This window comes from Hyperolius riggenbachi, chromosome 3, assembly GCF_040937935.1.
Source record: "Hyperolius riggenbachi isolate aHypRig1 chromosome 3, aHypRig1.pri, whole genome shotgun sequence".
Classification (NCBI taxonomy): domain Eukaryota; kingdom Metazoa; phylum Chordata; class Amphibia; order Anura; family Hyperoliidae; genus Hyperolius; species Hyperolius riggenbachi.
This window is the reverse complement of record NC_090648.1, coordinates 145,051,339-145,071,674: the sequence shown is the minus strand read 5'-3', so window position 1 is coordinate 145,071,674 and position 20,336 is coordinate 145,051,339. Positions and strand designations below refer to the sequence as shown.

At 45.1% G+C, this 20,336-nt stretch overlaps 1 protein-coding gene across 2 annotated transcripts in view; it reads left to right on the top strand.

The window, feature by feature from the left end:
• Positions 1–20,336, top strand: part of ITGA11 (integrin subunit alpha 11) — a 213,612-nt gene that overhangs the window by 22,940 nt on the left and 170,336 nt on the right. The window lies entirely within an intron of this gene.

The window sequence follows — 20,336 nt, the reverse complement described above, 5'->3', positions numbered from 1 at the left end:
CCAAATGAGTTTGGTACTATCGTTTTTCCTAATTTTTAGCACCTTTTCAATTGCTAAGTACTGAAAAATTATTTCTTTAGATTAGATGAAAAATTATCTTCTTGAAGAAATCTCAGTAGAAAAGTTAACAGGATGTGGTCCACTGAGTGCAAAGGACCAGAAGAGTAAAGAATTGAATAAAAACATGTCAATACCATAGGTATGACTATTGAATGAGAAAAGGAGATGGGAAGGAGAATAGGGAAAGGGAGAAGGGAAGTATTTGCTTTCTGAAAAAAAGATTACTACACTAATCTGTCCATAATCTGCCATATCTCAGTGAGCAGGAACGTAACTATAAGGCAGCAGGGGGACCCGGAGATGTGAGGAGCCCCAAGATACTAACCCTCTCTTACATACAGGGGTCCATCCTCCAGATCTGGTGGTTTGTAGCAAAACTTGTTAGGCGAGTGAAGATCATGATGGTCACACTTGTTTTACGACCCTTGTAAGATGGGTCCCCAAGCCATGAAGGGCATCAAGGGGAGGCAAGAAAAAGGGTGTGAACATTGGGGAGACCCTATCAAAGTTTTGCCAGGAAGGGGGGGAAGGAGTGGCTTAACTACAATCCATGGTGCCCCCCATCAAAGCTTTGATGACCATCAGAGCTTTGATAAGGCCCCTCCAATGTTCACAGCCCTTCTCTTGCTTCCCCTTTTGGCCCTTCACAGCCTGGAGGACCATCTCACAAGGGTCATAAACCAAGTATGTCCATCATGATCTTCATACCCATAACAAGTGTAGCCACAAAAACACCTGGTCTGAAGTATAGTCCCCTGTATCGGAGGAAGCGATTGCAGGAGCTCCTCTGCTCTAGTTATGCCTCTCCTGGAGGGCCCCATGAATTGTAGTTAAGCCACTGTCAGCGAGATGTCAGACTGGGCGATCTGTTTCTATCCTCTCTATTTATAGTGAAATATGCCTTTTCATTTAATTATTTGTGCTTGTATCCATGGCATGGCTAATTGGCTGTAGCTTTCTATGTAGACAGTATCCTCTTACTGTAGAAATGCCATCAGTGACATCAATGAGAAATACTCAACATGCACTTCATTAGTCTCCATTTTATATCACAGCATTTGCAGATGCGGTAACAGCTTCCAGACCAACATATTGTCTTAATGTGGAGTGGGATTGTTTGAGAAGAGAGGCTGTGACTCAGTATAATGATGTTATCCCAAGTTCAGCATACGTTGCAGGAATAGATAATTAACTATCTATTGGCTACATACTGCCCTTTGTGCTGATCCTTTAATCGCCAGATGCTTGTCTTCCTTAAACCTCATTTTTCAAGTATTTTTGTTGGCATTTGTCATTTATTTAGGTTTGTGGTAAATCACCCAGAAGAACCTCAAAGAAACGTCAGAACTGTTCAGCTTGTGCTCTAGCAGAAAAATAGCTTTACAATGAATTCATTTTTTCATTGATCCGCAGTATTAATGGATTCAAACTATTCCTGATACCAAAAACAGTTGATATTGTATGTATGTAAAAAGTCCGCCATGCCAATCGATTACAGTAGTTCTTTAAGGAGAAGGCAGGCCGAAATGGTGCTGGAAATTTGTGCCCACCATGCGCCGCCATAGGCCGAAATGTCAATTACGGCTACAGCAGCACTCAGACAGTAATTTGGGGCCCTACCTGACTATCAGCTGAGGCGGCTTCTGTAGCGCACTTTACTAATAACATACCAGTGGATTGCTCTTATTTGGGCATTGCTCCCAAATCCCAAGAATTCTTACTTCAGTCATGTCTACAACAAAATATATTGATAATTTTTCTGTATACACAAGGTTTTTTCTAATTACGTTTTTAGGGCCTGTTCCCACTGGGAGCTGCGTCCATTTCCAATTCACCCGAAGCCGCAGCTCATTAGCTATAGCTGTGCTATGGATAGCTATAGGGATTCGGATGCTTGCTACAAAAAACAGCTGCCTGCCATCTCGAATCGCAATGGTATGGGATTCACACGGCAAGCCATTGACCGAATAGGCTGCGTTTCCCCGTATGAGTTCCCTGTGGGAAACTGCAGATTTGGAGCAGATTAGGCCCTAGTGGAAACAGGCCCAGCATACAGCTCACAAGTGGTCAAGCAAACACTGTAACTCATTTTCCCCATAATATGCCATCTCCACTTCTTTTCCTCTGCAGTGTATGCCATACTATGGAGGGTAGAGGTTATTATTATTATTATTTTTTATTTATATAGCGCCAACATATTCCGCAGCGCTTTACAAAGCGCAATAAGATGACAAGGGGAACATAGATATACTGGTGTGCTTTATTGCTTTACATTGTGTTACGTTGCTTGTGAAGGACTGTTTTTGGAACTTTTTCAATACTAAATTGCTGAGCGCAGAGGGTAGAGGTGTGCTTTATTGCTTTACATTGTGTTACGTTGCTTGTGAAGGACTGTTTTTGGAACTTTTTCAATACTAAATTTCTGAGCGTTTCCACACACTGCGCGTATTTCCACCTTCTTATAAAACCCAAATACATCATGGAAGGTTAATTGGCTTCTCCTCAAAACTGGCACTATGATGTGATAGGAATATTAAATTCTGAGACCCTCTGAGGAAAAGTTAGCAATGTGAGCTGTTTTCTGTAACGCACTTTGGAAAAAACTGTCAGTGTTCTTCCATTTTGTAAAACTTCTACTCCTGTTATTTATTAAAGGACAACTATTGTGCAAAATTGTGACATTGCAATGCAAATAAAATGTACATTTCTCCTACCGTAAGATGCACTATGAATTACTTTTTTTACTATGTTGCTGTTGCTTACAGTAGGTAGCAAAAAGCTGAAAGATTTTAGACTAGTGAATCTTCTCAAGGGGGATTCTCAGTATTACCTTTAGGCCAGCTTTACACCTATTTTTTTGTGTTGTGGTGGGATGCGATGCTATTGCCGCATCCCACCGCCACACAAAAAATAACAAAGATATGACCCTGTGGCAGAGTGCATGACAGGGTCATATGCATAGCACTGTACCGCACTGAGTGGTGTACTGTACTGCCTTCTGGGCAGGAAGTACGTCACTGGGTTTCTCGTTGGTCTACGCATGCATGCCGCGATGCACCGCGCTCTATCGTCGCACATAGACTTACCTTACCATAAGCATTGTGTGTTAAGTGCGGTGCTTGCTGTAACGTGCTGTTGCCCTTGCGTCAGGTCGGATACATCCGGCACGCTGCAATAGACCGAAATAAGTGTGAAAGTCTCCATAGACTTTTATTGATTTTGCGGCTCCTTGCAGCAAAATAGGGTAAAGCAAAGCAAGTTTACCCTGCTAGTGTAAACGGGTCCTAATTCTTTACAAAAGCACTCCCTGAAAAGTAACACTATTTTGGTAGCTGTAGTGAGCAACTTCTGTTCAGTAAGTTATTTTGTAAATAAATAACAGAGACTCCATCATGAAGAGATGGACTAAACCAAAACCTGTCAGATTTTCAGTACCTACTGTGACAAAGACATGGGAAAAAACTAATTCATAGTGCATTTTACTCTGGGAGAAATATGCGTTGTGTATGTTTTTTACATTTTACACTTTTTTTGTGTGATAGTGGTCCTTTAAAGGGGGTTTATCACATGGTCAGTTGTCTCTCTGTCATGTGACATTGGGTAAAGCACTTATTTTAACCCCATTATTCCAGAGGAAAGTAGAGGTGACTCATGGAACACTGGATCCTAAAACACCTGCCAATAGGAAGGTTTACCTTTCCTGCAGCTTTTACTAATGAGCCCAGACATTTTCCGGTTATGAAGTATTAAGCTGCACATACAGTATCTTATTACCGACACAGTGGAAGAGTTACATGCATTAGGACAAGAAAAACAGAGAGAGAGTTTCCCATATGTTTGCATTTTTGTGGTGTGTTTCTATCTCATGTGTGATCTGCAGGAATCTCCGGAGCTGGCTAGGCTTATCTGGAGGAGCTGGATAGGGGAGGAGTCTAGATTGTGACCTTAGCTGCATAGCTAGATATCATAAACTAACATCAGTCCAAGGGAAGCCAGTATACTATGTGTAGCTTTATCCTGCATGATCTACTACTTCCTAGGAAAATAACTAAGTGGACTTGATTTAGTGTGTGTGTGTGTTTGTTTAAGAATGTTTATATATATATATATTATATTGTACAGCAGCTTTACTGATCAGCTACTTTAAGTCGTATGAAACTCAGCATTTCCTCTTTTTCTAAAAGACAGCGTAATATCTACTACCGCAACAAAACATCTAGCAGAACAGCATTCAAACAGTTAAACACAGCACTTTGTTCTTCAGTGGAAAGCTCCTTGCTTCAGCTTCTGATCACAGCTGAAACTGAGCTATACTGAGCTGACAAGCAGGTAGAGCTAAGAAGGGATCACTAGATAGATTTTGATACATAAATACAGCAACATGCAATAAAATGCTTTCTAAGCAGATCAATTGTACTTTGGGAACTTGTAATTTGTAAGCAGAGAATATTAGTATTACTGCATTAATATGCACAAAAGCAAATATGATAACTTTATGGGTAATAAAAAGTAGGAAAACACATTTTATTGAATGTCATGTCAGAGTTTTATCCCACTTTAAATCTGAATGAGAAAGGTGTTCCGTGTTGATGATATTTCCAAGTAGGGACTTGCAGCTGTGCCCTTTTCTGACAATGGTACTAAAGGGACAGGGGGGTACAAACCCATTGTTATATTTCATGTGTCTGGGAGCTACAGAGAGAGCCTCTGATTGCCTTATTTGTCCCTCAGCCTTTTTAGATTGGCAGCAATGACACACAAAAATGATTTATATTTCAAAATGATGTACTTGGAAGCAAAAAGATGCAAAAATCGTTATTCAATAGTATAGCTACAGAGCTGTGGGCCCCAGTACTAGTTTCACATTGTGTCCCATCAAGTACACTGTAAAATTATATATGCACCAAAATCTTCAAAAAAACAGCCATGGTGTCAAATAGATGTAAGCAGGGAGAGGGCAACTATTTGTTAATGATTACCACTATTCCAAGCACATATAGAGATGCTTATTGCCATTATAGCACAAATTAAGTGCTAATACAGCAATTGAAGGAGGAGCACTAATGGGCCTGGGGGGCCGTGGTGCAGTCACACCCTTTGTATCCACTGTTGTTGTTGTTGGTAGCTTGATCACTCCTATAGTATCTGCAAGGCCCGCCTTACACTTCAGGGGGATATATAGTGACTTGACCAGACATTCATGTTAATAGGGCTGGATTTCTGGATAGGCCACAAAGGCACAGGCCTTGGGTAGCTGCAACCCAAAGGGAGGGCGGGACATGGAAGAGGAGGATGCAAATTAAAAAAGGAGGCTGTGAATGGGGAGCAACACATGAAAGAGGAGTGCTACTGCCCAAGAGAGCTGAACATAAAAAAATGGAGGCGCTATACATGAGTAGTACACAGGGCAGGTCCTAGAGTTTTAGCTGCCTAAGGAGGATGCACCCCTCCCGATGTGGAATGATCGCACAGCACTTGAGTGACCCAATCATTTACTCTGCACAAGTTTGCCTCAGGCAGCAAAAAGTCTAGAATCGGCCCAGCACGGCAGGACTATACCAAAGAAAATATCAGGCAGCAAAAAGTCTAGAATCGGCCCTGCACGGCAGGACTATACCAAAGAAAATATGGTGGCTAAAGGTAGCCAAATACTATCCTATCAAAACCTCAGGGATATCATATCAAAATATTGATTTGGGATAATCAATCAATGAATTACTCTGCAAGATATTTTATTATTGATCAGGGTCCCATTTTAAGACATTTCCAGCAAACATACGTAGAAGTACACAAACATAAAATGTGTGCAGTAAAGGGCATTTCAAAATCTCCAACTGCGTAGAAGAATTTTAAAAACCTCTATCTTCACCAATTGGATACCTGAAGCAATCACTGTGAAACTTCAGCGCAATTTACTGTATTCCTCATTTAGTAAATCAGCACCAGTGTCAGCAGAGAACCCCACTCTGTCATTTCCTGCAGTTGTGAGTACTGTAAAGCCATAGCAGCATTAGCTATTAGTTTATTAAGAATGGAACCAATGAGATAATCATGTGCCTCACCGGCCAAAAGTAAATCTGTAGGCAAAAAAATCTGGAACTGATAAACTGGGTGGATGACAGAAGTCCCCAGATATAAATGAAATGGAATTCTGATGTAAACAATGGTTGTTTTTCCGGTAAAACCACTAAGATTATCCCTAGCTGTGACCTTCCCTTATTTCCAAGACTGGCGGTTTACACTGTCCTTCTCAGAGTACACAGAACCCTATCCTGGATTCTGACTCCAAAGGGGCTTACAGTCTAATCTCCACACCAAAAGTCATTCAGTGCTGTGTTATGCACAGACTTTTGACAGGTGAAATGATTGTTTTATGTACATATTACGGTCAGAACAAGAAGTCTGGCACTTTGGGATGTGACCAGCCAATTTGCGAAGTGGCCGAGTGATGCGGCCAATATGCAAATAATTCTTACATTTTTGGACTTCGCTCCTTGTTGGATCTAGTCCGACATCAGGAGCTGGGGAAAATGCTCCAAGTCCAATAGAAGAATGGAAAAGGTTAATCATTTTGGTTGATGTAGAACATTATCCTTTTATTCTCACACCCACAGAGTGATAGCGAGAATTACAAGTATGATTCCCCTGACATTACATGGACTGCTCCCAAGTTTTACATGACCTTGACTTCCTCCAGTTCGTTCATATGGTCACATCTCTGTCTACTATTTGCGGGAATCCCCTGAATGTGTTTGTGTGTAATTTCGCTAAAATAAAATAAAAAAGTTGAATCACTCTTAAAAAAATCAGAAAAACGATTGTAAATCAGATTGGACCTGTCAGAAATAATCTATTCGACTGATCTATCTGACGGGAAATTGCATGGTGTGTACCAGGCTTTAATAACACTCCATTTCCCCATTCAGATCACAACCTTATACGTTTCACAATCTATCCCTCCCTGTCTCCTCCTTCCCCAGCACTGCACCTCGCTCACTTACATACGAATTATCGCAAGCTTGATCTCCAGTCCCTGGCTGATTCTTTAAAGTACCCCCAAACTGGCTTTTTTTCAACATAATTTTAATTCTGTTTTATCTGTGGTGCTGAGCAGAACGTCAATTATGGGTGGGGAGGGAGTTGCAGTTTCCCCTCCTCTCTGCCTGTCCTTAGGAACGCTAAGGTCAAGCAGAAGGTGGAGGAGCAGAAGGTGGAGGAGCAGGTCTCACAAAGTTGCCATAGTTACACCACTTACCGTAGTTTAAAGAGAAACTCCGACCAAGAATTGAACTTTATCCCAATCAGTAGCCGATACCCCCTTTTACATGAGAAATCAATTCCTTTTCACTAACAGACCATCAGGGGTCGCTGTATGACTGATATTGTGGTGAAACCCCTCCCACAAAGAAATTTTGAGTACCTACTCTTGGCAGTTTCCTGTCTGTGAACCTTGCTGCATTGTGGGAAATAGCTGTTTACAGCTGTTTCCAACTGCCAAAAAAGCATGCAGCAGCTACATCACCTGCAAAAAAATGGCACCATGTAATAAATGTCAGAATGTAAATCAGGAATTTAAAATATTTTACAGTGGGCAAACACTGACTAAATCATTTATACATAATTATTGTAAAAATGAAGCACTTTTTTATTACATTATTTTCACTGGAGTTCCTATTTAAGACTGTTCAATTTTTAATATTACTGAACAATTTGGCCCATGATTTAGACTACATTTCAGATTGTGGTCCCTTACAGGATTGAGGTTGGCACCCCTGCTTTAGATTGTAAGCTTGCAAGGGCAGGGACCTACCCCTTTTGTTTCCTGTGTCTTTGCAATTTATCAAATGAACATCGATCAGTACTGGTGATGCTATTCAAACTACACATCTATTGTATGTATCTGTACTTGTGTCACTGATTGTCCTGATTATTATTATGCTGAACTGCTCTCCATTGTTGTATGTTGTGCAGCTCTACGGAATATTTTGGCGCTCTATAAATAAAAATAATAATACTGTGCTATTTCTGTGACTAGAAATGAATTTATTTTTTTTGCAAATATGCCCTATTTACCTTTTTTTGAAGGGCACTACACAGAAGTCAACCATCTGCAGTCAATAAAGGACTTGGAATGGTGGATCCTGTGACTTGCGTGAGAAAAATATTATTTTAGCTTCTTTTGCAGTTCACTGACCCCTCTACAGAAATATAGTTACATTATGACTGAAAACAGGTGTAAGAATTCACTTGCCAATTCTCTTCGCTTTGAATTTGTCTGTCTTTTTTTCTTAATGATTTTGAATAATTAGATTAGCTGCCTGAGTCAATGCGTAGGCTGAATGACAAGCAACCGAGACAGGAAATTACAAAAAGGAAAAGAAGGAGGATGAACAAATCTAAAATGCAGAAAGCATATCCAGTGATTCCTGTAGTTAGTGTACACCTTGCGTTACTGACATTTATGAAAGACAGAAGTTGGCAGTTGGTTTGCATTTGATTTCATGCATATAAAAGGATAACCTAAAGCTAAAAGGATTGTACAAATGCTGCCTTCGTGAACCCAGGTTGGTCCCCACATTAATGTTCCTAGCCAGACCCCTTTCCCTCCATGTGTCCTGATTTTGTCCTCAGCGTGAGATTGGGATGAGGTGCTGTCTCTCCTTCCCCTTTCCAAATGCATTGGCAGAAAAGCAGACTTTTCTACAAGGCAGTCTTACCACACCATTTTTTTTCTTTGCAAAGAGCTCAGCTATATACACCATGTTCCAAATTATTATGCAAATTATATTTCTCTCTGATTTTCCTAAATAGTGGATGCAAGTGGAAGTCAGCATCATCTTTTAATCAACCATTAGAGCATAATTCAAATGTTAATGAACAAACCTCCTCATGATAACGGTATTTATTAAGCAAAAAAAAACAAAAAACACACCAAAAAACAACAACTTAAAATGCTCTGTTCCAAATTATTATGCACAACAGAATTTTAAAACATTTTATAGGCTGTAAAAATCTGAAAATGGTCATTTGTTGAATTTGCCGCATTAGGAGGTCATAATGACTATAATCAAAAGCTATTTAAATCAAAAACATATTAACAGGTCAAGTTATGTATTAGCATAGGACCCCTTATTTGATAGCAGCTTCAGAATTCAATTCCATTGAACTTGTGAGTTTTTTGAGCTTCTTCTTGCATTTATTTGCAGGATGTCAGAATGGCCTCTCAGAGCTGTTGTTTGAATGTAAACTGCCTTCTGCCCTCATATATCTTTTGGTTCAGGATGCTCCAAAGGTTCTCACTGTGATAGTAGTCAGGGGATGATGAGGGCCACACTTTGAGTTTCTCTCCATTTATGCTGATAACAGTCTATGGTGCAGAGGTGTTCCTTGCAGCAGAAGCTGGTGTATTGTCATGCATGAAGATAATTTTGTCACAGAAAGCACGGTTCTTCTTTAAGTTAAGTCAGCGCTGCGTAATATTTTGGCGCTTTATAAATACAATAAATAATAATAAAAGTACCATGGAAGAAAGGGGACAATCAGAAACTCCACATTCTTTTCCGAACTCATTTTCGCACCTTCAGGGACCGTAAAGGGACCGACCAGCTCTCTCCCCATGATTCCAAAGAAAACCATGACTGCCACCTTCTTGCTGATGTCCCAGCCTTGCTGTGACATGGTGGCTGTCCACCAACCATCCATGGTGGCTGTCCACCAACCATCCAGCGCCGCCACCGCAGAGCAGCCGTCGCCGTGCATCTCTCTCACATGTGAGAGAATCACATGTGACTCGGCGGCGGCTGCTCTGCGGTGGCGGCGCTGGAAGTGCTCCCGCTCTCTCTCCGTGTCAGAGCGGTCAGCTGTTTGGTGGGGAGAATATATTGGCACCTGGTCCTGGGGGGGAGAGGGGGGTCGGCCAGACATAGGCATGCTCTGCATGCTAAGCAGTATCTGATATGCGGCTTTGCGTCCGGAGCTGAGGGAAAAGATTACATAGTAAAAAAATTAGATTGATTTTTAAGTTCTGCATTGGCTTTTTGCCTCACTTAAATACTAAATAAAACATTGCAATAGAGATTTAAATTTCAATTTGGGGGCTAACAGTTACTCTGTGGAACACCCATTTTTTAGTAGTTTCCTTTAATCGGGCTCACCTGGCAAACTATATATCAGAGGTTTCTGAGATTGATTTCAGTGATCAAAAGAGCCCCGCGACATCAATGAGTTTAATTGAAAAAAAAAATAGTTAATCTTTATGGCACTTAAATACAATTTGCATAATAATTTGGAATGCAGTGTAAGCGTACGTTAAAAAAGGGCGCCGGGAAAAAAGGGCGCACGGTTTTAAACGATAAACATGAATAACGTTAAAAAAAATTGTGCTATATTTCGTTTAAAAATAATGCTTTATAAAGTTATAAATCATTAAATAATGTGTATGAAATAGGCAATTGTAAAAACGTTAATCTTCCCTGTTTAAGAAGTGAAATTTATAATAACGTTTTATAAAACATTAATAAGAATGTTACTAAAGCTATACCTAACTCTACTCTCACACAGAACTCTCCCTGTACCTATCCCTAACTAGAGTTGGGCCGAACCTCCGATTTTAGGTTCGCGAACTTTCGCGGAACGTTCGGTTCGCGTTAAAGTTCGCGAACCGCAATAGACTTCAATGGGGATGCGAACTTTGAAAAAAAAAAATAATTATGCTGGCCACAAAAGTGATGGAAAAGATGTTTCAAGGGGTCTAACACCTGGAGGGGGGCATGGCGGAGTGGGATACACGCCAAAAGTCCCCGGGAAAAATCTGGATTTGACGCAAAGCAGCGTTTTAAGGGCAGAAATCACATTGAATGCTAAATGACAGGCCTAAAGTGCTTTAAAACATCTTGCATGTGTATACATCAATCAGGTAGTGTAATTAAGGTACTGCTTCACACTGACACACCAAACTCAATAGGTATGCAGTGGCGTGTTCACTAAACAGGTATACAGTGGCGGGTCCACTGAACAGAACAGGTATACAGTGGCGGGTTCACAGAACAGGTATACAGTGGCGGGTCCACTGAACAGAACAGGTATACAGTGGCGGGTTCACAGAACAGGTATGCAGTGGCAGGATCACTGAACAGGTATGGAGTGGCAGGATCACAGTACAGGTATGCAGTGGGCTGAGGGCTCACTGAACAGAACAGGTATGCAGTGGCAGGATCACTGAACAGGTATGGAGTGGCAGGATCACAGTACAGGTATGCAGTGGGCTGAGGGCTCACTGAACAGAACAGGTATGCAGTGGCAGGATCACTGAACAGGTATGCAGTGGCAGGATCACAGTACAGGTATGCAGTGGGCTGAGGGCTCACTGAACAGAACAGGTATGCAGCCAGGAAGAAGTTAAGCCTAACTAATCTTTCCCTATGAGAGACAGTCTGCAGCAGCTCGCCCTACTCTCACTAATGCAGGCACACGAGTGGCCGTAATGGCCGCTGCTGCCTGCCTTATATAAGGGGGGGGGTGGGGCTCCAGGGGCTAGTGTAGCCTAATTGGCTACACTGGGCCTGCTGACTGTGATGTAGAGGGTCAAAGTTGACCCTCAGTGCATTATGGGGCGAACCGAACTTCTTCCGCAAAAGGTTCGCGTGCGGTACCCGCACGCGAACCACCTACGTTCGCGCGAACCACGTTCGCCGGCGAACCGTTCGGCCCAACTCTATCCCTAACCCCTAGACCCCCCTGGTGGTGCCTAAACCTAAGACCCCCCTGGTGGTGCCTAAACCTAAGACCCCCCTGGTGGTGCCTAAACCTAAGACCCCCCTGGTGGTGCCTAAACCTAAGACCCTCCTGGGCGTACATCAAAAAAGGGCGTCGGGAAAAAAGGGCGCGTGGTGTAAACGATAAGCAGTATTATCGTTTATAAAAATATTGTGTAGAATTTTGTTTACAAATAGTATTTTAAGAATTTATAAATCATTAAATAATGTGTATGAGATCGGCAATTCTTAAAACGTCAATCTTCCCTGTTTCTAAACTGAAACTTATATTTACATTTGTTAAAAACCCTCCCTGTACCTATCCCTAACCCCTAGACCCCCTGGTGGTGCCTAAACCTAGGACCCCCCTGGTGGTGCCTAAATCTAAGACCCCCCCTGGTGGTGCCTAAACCTAAGACCCCCCTGGTGGTGTCTAAACCTAAGACCCCCCTGGTGGTGCCTAAACCTAAGACCCCCCTGGTGGTGTCTAAACCTAAGACCCCCCTGGTAGTGCCTAAACCTAAGACCCCCCTGTTGGTGCGTAAACCTAAGACCCCCCTGTTGTTGCCTAAACCTAAGACCCCCCTGGTGGCGCCTAAACCTAAGACCCCCCTGTTGGTGCCTAAACCTAAGACCCCCCTGTTGGTGCCTAAACCTAAGACCCCCCCTGTTGGTGCCTAAACCTAAGACCCCCCCTGGTAGTGCCTAAACCTAAGACCCCCCTGGTGGTGCCTAAACCTAAGACCCCCCTGTTGGTGCCTAAACCTAAGACCCCCTATGGAGAATAATGTTTTACAACAAACAACAACAACAACAAATAACATTTGTAGAGGGCTTTTCTCCCGTGGGACCCAAAGCGCATAAGCATGGCTCCGACCATCGTGGTACAGAGGAAGAATTTTATAAATCTGGAAATGCCAGGCTAAACAGGTGGCTTTTCAGTCTGGATTTGAATAGCTCCAGGGATGGTGCTGTCTTTACTGGGTGTGGTAGGGAGTTCCAAAGAGTAGGGGCAGCATGACAGAAGGCTCTGTCTCCAGATTTTTTTAGGTGCACTCTGGGAGTGACCAAGTTTATAGAACTTGCTGATCTGAGGTTGTGAGAGGTGTGGTGCAGCTTCAGCAAGTCCTTCATGTATCCAGGGCCCAGATTGTGCAGGGATTTGAATGTCAGCAGTCCAATCTTGAAGAGTATTCTCCATTCTACTGGTAGCCAGTGCAGTGAGCGAAGGATCGGTGTAATGTGACAGTGGCGAGGCTAGTTTGTTAGCAATCTGGCAGCAGCATTCTGCACTAATTGCAGGCGACGCAGGTCCTTTTTGGGGAGGCCAGCATAAAGGGTATTGCAGTAGTCCAGCCGTGATGTGATGAAGGCGTGGACTAGGGTTGGAAGATCCTCTGGGGGAATCAGATGTTTAATCTTTGCAATGTTCTTCAGATGAAAGAAGGAAGATTTAACTACAGATGAAGTTTGGTTTCTGAAACTCAATTCCCCATCGATAAGTACGCCAAGGGTAGTGTTGGGCGAACATCTAGATGTTCGGGTTCGGGCCGAACAGGCCGAACATGGCCGCGATGTTCGGGTGTTCGACCCGAACTCCGAACATAATGGAAGTCAATGGGGACCCGAACTTTTGTGCTTTGTAAAGCCTCCTTATATGCTACATACCCCAAATTTACAGGGTATGTGCACCTTGGGAGTGGGTACAAGAGGAAAAAAAATTTAGCAAAAAGAGCTTATAGTTTTTGAGAAAATCGATTTTAAAGTTTCAAAGGGAAAACTGTCTTTTAAATGCGGGAAATGTCTGTTTTCTTTGCACAGGTAACATGCTTTTTGTCGGCATGCAGTCATAAATGTAATACATATAAGAGGTTCCAGGAAAAGGGACCGGTAATGCTAACCCAGCAGCAGCACACGTGATGGAACAGGAGGAGGGTGGCGCAGGAGGAGAAGGCCACGCTTTGAGACACAACAACCCAGGCCTTGCATGAGGACAAGAAGCGTGCGGATAGCATGCTTTGTACCACCATGCAGTCATAAATGTAATAAAGATAAGTGGTTCAATAAACAGGGACCACGCGGCAACGCTAACCCAGCAGCAGCACACGTGATGGAACAGGAGGAGGCGCAGGAGGAGAAGGCCACGCTTTGTGAGACACAACAACCCAGGCCTTGCATGAGGACAAAAAGCGTGCGGATAGCATGCTTTGTACCGCCATGTAGTCATAAATGTAATAAAGATAAGAGGTTCAATAAACAGGGACCACGCGGCAACGCTAACCCAGCAGCAGCAGCAGCAGCAGCACACGTGATGGAACAGGAGGAGGCGCAGGAGGAGAAGGCCACGCTTTGTGAGACACAACAACCCAGGCCTTGCATGAGGACAAAAAGCGTGCGGATAGCATGCTTTGTACCGCCATGTAGTCATAAATGTAATAAAGATAAGAGGTTCAATAAACAGTGACCACGCGGCAACGGTAACCCAGCAGCAGCAGCAGCACACGTGATGGAACAGGAGGAGGCGCAGGAGGAGAAGGCCACGCTTTGTGAGACACAACAACCCAGGCCTTGCATGAGGACAAAAAGCGTGCGGATAGCATGCTTTGTACCGCCATGTAGTCATAAATGTAATAAAGATAAGAGGTTCAATAAACAGGGACCACGCGGCAACGGTAACCCAGCAGCAGCAGCAGCAGCAGCAGCACACGTGATGGAACAGGAGGAGGCGCAGGAGGAGAAGGCCACGCTTTGTGAGACACAACAACCCAGGCCTTGCATGAGGACAAAAAGCGTGCGGATAGCATGCTTTGTACCGCCATGTAGTCATAAATGTAATAAAGATAAGAGGTTCAATAAACAGGGACCACGCGGCAACGCTAACCCAGCAGCAGCAGCAGCAGCAGCACACGTGATGGAACAGGAGGAGGCGCAGGAGGAGAAGGCCACGCTTTGTGAGACACAACAACCCAGGCCTTGCATGAGGACAAAAAGCGTGCGGATAGCATGCTTTGTACCGCCATGTAGTCATAAATGTAATAAAGATAAGAGGTTCAATAAACAGGGACCACGCGGCAACGGTAACCCAGCAGCAGCAGCAGCACACGTGATGGAACAGGAGGAGGCGCAGGAGGAGAAGGCCACGCTTTGTGAGACACAACAACCCAGGCCTTGCATGAGGACAAAAAGCGTGCGGATATAGCAGCAATGCTTTTTGCCGCCATGCAGTCATAAATGTAATACAGATGAGAGGTTCAATAAACAGGGACCGGAAACGCTAAACCATCCCAGATGTTCATCGGTCATGTTACTTGGTTGGGGTCCAGGAGTGTTGCGTAGTCGTTTCCAATCCAGGATTGATTCATTTTAATTTGAGTCAGACGGTCTGCATTTTCTGTGGAGAGGCGGATACGCCGATCTGTGATGATGCCTCCGGCAGCACTGAAACAGCGTTCCGACATAACGCTGGCTGCCGGGCAAGCCAGCACCTCTATTGCGTACATTGCCAGTTCGTGCCAGGTGTCTAGCTTCATGCCCGGTTTCAGGTCCAGCGGTGCCAGCCACAAATCCGTCTGTTCCTTTATTCCCCTCCAAATTTCCTCCCCTGTGTGCTGCTTATCCCCAAGGCAGATCAGCTTCAGCAACGCTTGCTGACGCATGCCAACAGCTGTGCTGCACTGCTTCCACGATCCTACTGCTGCTGGTGCTGGGTTAGCATTTCCGGATGAGGTACAGCTTTGAGATGCGTTGGAGGAGAAGGAGTCAGAGAGGTAGGTGCTGCTGTTGTTATCCAGCTGTTTGCGGCGTGGGCAACACCCGCGCCGTAGCAGGTGAGGAATCGCTGCCAGGCTCCACAAGGTTCACCCAGTGCGCGGTAAGGGAGATGTATCGACCCTGGCCGAACGCACTCGTCCAGGTGTCAGTGGTGAGGTGAACCTTGCAGGCAACGGCATTCTTCAAGCTTCGGGTTATTTAGCTGACCACGTGCTCATGCAACTCAGGCACTGCAGAGCGCGCAAAGTGGTAGCGGCTGGGAACCACGTAACGTGGGATGGCCACTGACATCATGCCCTTGAAGCTGTTTGTCTCCACCACTCGATATGGCAGCATTTCGCAGGCCAGAAGCTTGGCTATGCTGGCTGGCTGTTACTGCCACGGCCCGGGGGTCATTTGCTGGCAATTTCCTCTTGTGCTCAAACATCTCAGAAACAGACAACTCAACCGTAGCGCTGCACACCGAAGGGCTGTTGGTTGTTGTGTTTGATGAACACTGGGAGACCTCAAGAGCACTAGTCCGGAAAGTGACAGTGTCAGCATCGTCTGATGTTTGTGAATGTTGTGAACCACGCAATGGCTGGGCTACTGCTGCTGCTGAGGCGGGTCTGGTGGTGAGTCTGGTGAACCCAAGGGAGGCAGTGTTGCTGGTGGTACCCTGTCCTGCCGCGTTTGCCCACAGAGTGGGATGTTTGGATAGAATGTGGCGGCTCATGCTGGTGGTGGAGAGGTTGTTAATACTTTTCCCCCTGCTCAGGCGGGTCTTGCACACCTTGCAAATCGCCATGGTAACATCCTCAGTGCAGTCTTCAAAGAAAGCCCAGACTTTAACTGGCTGAGGACTCGGACCTCGTGCGTGATGTGCTGGTGCTGCTTAACCCACTGCTGGACGCTTGAGAGGTCATCCAAGTAATTATCTGGTCCTGTTCTTTTGGATCTGTGAGGGTTGTTGTCCTGGACAACATGGGCAGTATTGAGTGGGTTTTCTTGGGTGCTCCCCTGTGGCCTGTACGTGAACCGTCAGGGGAAACACCTCTTCCCTTGCCCCTCCCTCTTTCACCGGATTTCTTCCTCATTTCACTTATCCTTAAAGTACACGCTGACTGGCAGCAGTACAGTGGCAGTACAGAAATGCTATACAGTGGTGGGTGAGCGGTGTACCACTATTGTCAGCAGTGACACAGAGCACAATGCTATACAGTGGCGGGTGAGCGGTGTACTACTGTTCCCAGCAGACACAGAGTGGAAGTAAACACAATGCTATATAGTGTGGCTGAGCCGTGTACACAGAGTGGCATTAAACACAATGCTATATAGTCTGCTATATAGTCACCCCGAACAGGGTGATGTTCTGCAGAACCCGAACAGTGGCAAACACTGTTCGCCCAACACTACTGGGAGGGAACGCAGATTTTAGTACCTAAACACACGATACAACATGTTTTCCGGGGTCGGACTCTGAGGCACATACAGATGGTCCCGATCATCATCCTCATCATACAACTCTTCTCCTGAGTCTGACCCACCCACCACCTCTGCCACCCCAACATCCCCAGACACAGACCCCTCATCGTCCTCAACATTAACTTGGGATGCTGGCCTGAGCCAGACCTCCTCCTCCACATCAGGCCCCATCATCTCCTCAATGGCAGCCCTCATTAATCGCTCTGGCGACGGACTGATGGACACAACGTTCTCCTCCGGGGAGGGCTGCTGCTGACCACTGGCTGCTGGGGTGGATGTTATAGCTTGCGTGGGGCGTTGGCTGTTGCTGTTGTTGGGAGTGCTGCTCACAGCGGAGGTCTCTGGGGAACTCATGTTGAGCTCATATAGTGGTTGACGGTGAGTGGAGTATTACTGATCCCAGCAATATACACACTGACTGGCAGAGTACGCAATGCTATATAGTGTGGCTGAGCGGTGTACACAGAGTGGCAGTAAACACAATGCTATATAGTCTGGCTGAGCGAGCGGTGTACTACTGTTCCCAGCAGAATCAGAGTGGCAGTAAACAATGGTATATAGTCTGGCTGAGCGGTGTACATAGAGTGTCAGTAAACAATGGTATATAGTCTGGCTGAGCGAGCGGTGTACTACTGTTCCCAGCAGAATCAGAGTGGCAGTAAACAATGGTATATAGTCTGGCTGAGCGGTGTACATAGAGTGTCAGTAAACAATGGTATATAGTCTGGCTGAGCGAGCGGTGTACTACTGTTCCCAGCAGAATCAGAGTGGCAGTAAACAATGGTATATAGTCTGGCTGAGCGGTGTACACAGAGTGTCAGTAAACAATGGTATATAGTCTGGCTGAGCGGTGTACACACAATGCTATATAGTCTGCTATATAGTGTCAGTAAACAATGGTATATAGTCTGGCTGAGCGGTGTACACAGAGTGTCAGTAAACAATGGTATATAGTCTGGCTGAGCGAGCGGTGTACTACTGTTCCCAGCAGAATCAGAGTGGCAGTAAACAATGGTATATAGTCTGGCTGAGCGGTGTACACAGAGTGTCAGTAAACAATGGTATATAGTCTGGCTGAGCGGTGTACACACAATGCTATATAGTCTGCTATATAGTGTCAGTAAACAATGGTATATAGTCTGGCTGAGCGAGCGGTGTACTACTGTTCCCAGCAGAATCAGAGTGGCAGTAAACAATGGTATATAGTCTGGCTGAGCGGTGTACACAGAGTGTCAGTAAACAATGGTATATAGTGTGGCTGAGTGGTGTACACAGAGTGTCAGTAAACAATGGTATATAGTCTGGCTGAGCGGTGTACACAGAGTGTCAGTAAACAATGGTATATAGTCTGGCTGAGCGAGCGGTGTACTACTGTTCCCAGCAGAATCAGAGTGGCAGTAAACAATGGTATATAGTCTGGCTGAGCGGTGTACACAGAGTGTCAGTAAACAATGGTATATAGTGTGGCTGAGTGGTGTACACAGAGTGTCAGTAAACAATGGTATATAGTCTGGCTGAGCGGTGTACACAGAGTGGCAGTAAACACAATGCTATATACTCTGGCTGAGCGAGCGGTGTACTACTGTTCCCAGCAGACACAGAACAGTAAACAGAATGCTATATAGTGTGGCTGAGCGAGCGGTGTACCACTATTCCCAGCAGACACAGAACAGTGAACAGAATGCTATATAGTGTGGCTGAGCGAGCGGTGTACCACTATTCCCAGCAGACACAGAACAGTAAACAGAATGCTATATAGTGTGGCTGAGCGAGCGGTGTACCACTATTCCAAGCAGACACAGAACAGTGAACAGAATGCTATATAGTGTGGCTGAGCGAGCGGTGTACCACTATTCCCAGCAGACACAGAGTGGCAGTAAACAGAATGCTATATAGTGTGGCTGAGCGAGGTACACAGAGTGGCAGTAAACAGAATGCTATATAGTGTGGCTGAGCGAGCGGTGTACCACTATTCCCAGCAGACACAGAACAGTGAACAGAATGCTATATAGTGTGGCTGAGCGAGCGGTGTACCACTATTCCCAGCAGACACAGAACAGTGAACAGAATGCTATATAGTGTGGATGAGCGAGCGGTGTACCACTATTCCCAGCAGACACAGAACAGTAAACAGAATGCTATATAGTGTGGCTGAGCGAGCGGTGTACCACTATTCCCAGCAGACACAGAACAGTGAACAGAATGCTATATAGTGTGGCTGAGCGAGCGGTGTACCACTATTCCCAGCAGACACAGAACAGTGAACAGAATGCTATATAGTGTGGCTGAGCGAGCGGTGTACTACTGTTCCCAGCAGACACAGAACAGTACACAGAATGCTATATAGTGTGGCTGAACGAGCGGTGTACTACTGTTCCCAGCAGACACAGAACAGTACACAGAATGCTATATAGTGTGGCTGAACGAGCGGTGTACCACTATTCCAAGCAGACACAGAACAGTGAACAGAATGCTATATAGTGTGGCTGAGCGAGCGGTGTACCACTATTCCCAGCAGACACAGAGTGGCAGTAAACAGAATGCTATATAGTGTGGCTGAGCGAGGTACACAGAGTGGCAGTAAACAGAATGCTATATAGTGTGGCTGTGCAAGCGGTGTACTACTATTCCCAGCAGACACAGAGTGGCAGTAAACAGAATGCTATATAGTGTGGCTGAGCGAGGTACACAGAGTGGCAGTAAACAGAATGCTGAGCGAGCGGTGTACTACTATTCCCAGCAGCGACACACAATGACTGGGGGGGACCCTGGCTAGCGTGGCTGGAGCGCGAACTACCCTGCCTGCCTACCCAAAGCTAAACCCACAGACAAATGGCGGAGATATGACGTGGTTCGGGTATTTATTTACCCGAACCACGTGACAGTTCGGCCAATCAGAGCGCGTTCGGGTCCGAACCACGTGACCCGTTCGGCCAATCACAGCGCTAGCCGAACGTTCGGGGAACGTTCGGCCATGCGCTCTTAGTTCGGCCATATGGCCGAACGGTTTGGCCGAGCACCGTCAGGTGTTCGGCCGAACTCGAACATCACCCGAACAGGGTGATGTTCTGCAGAACCCGAACAGTGGCGAACACTGTTCGCCCAACACTAGCCAAGGGTGGAGCTGTTTATGTCTGAATTCCCAATCCTGATTGGTGTTGCTTTAGGATAGAGCTGTTTTGATGGCGAGCACTGGCTTTGGACAAACAGGACCTCAGTTTTGTCAGCATTCAGTTTCAACCAGTTATCATTCATCCATGCCTGAAGCTCAGCTAAGCAAGAGTTTAT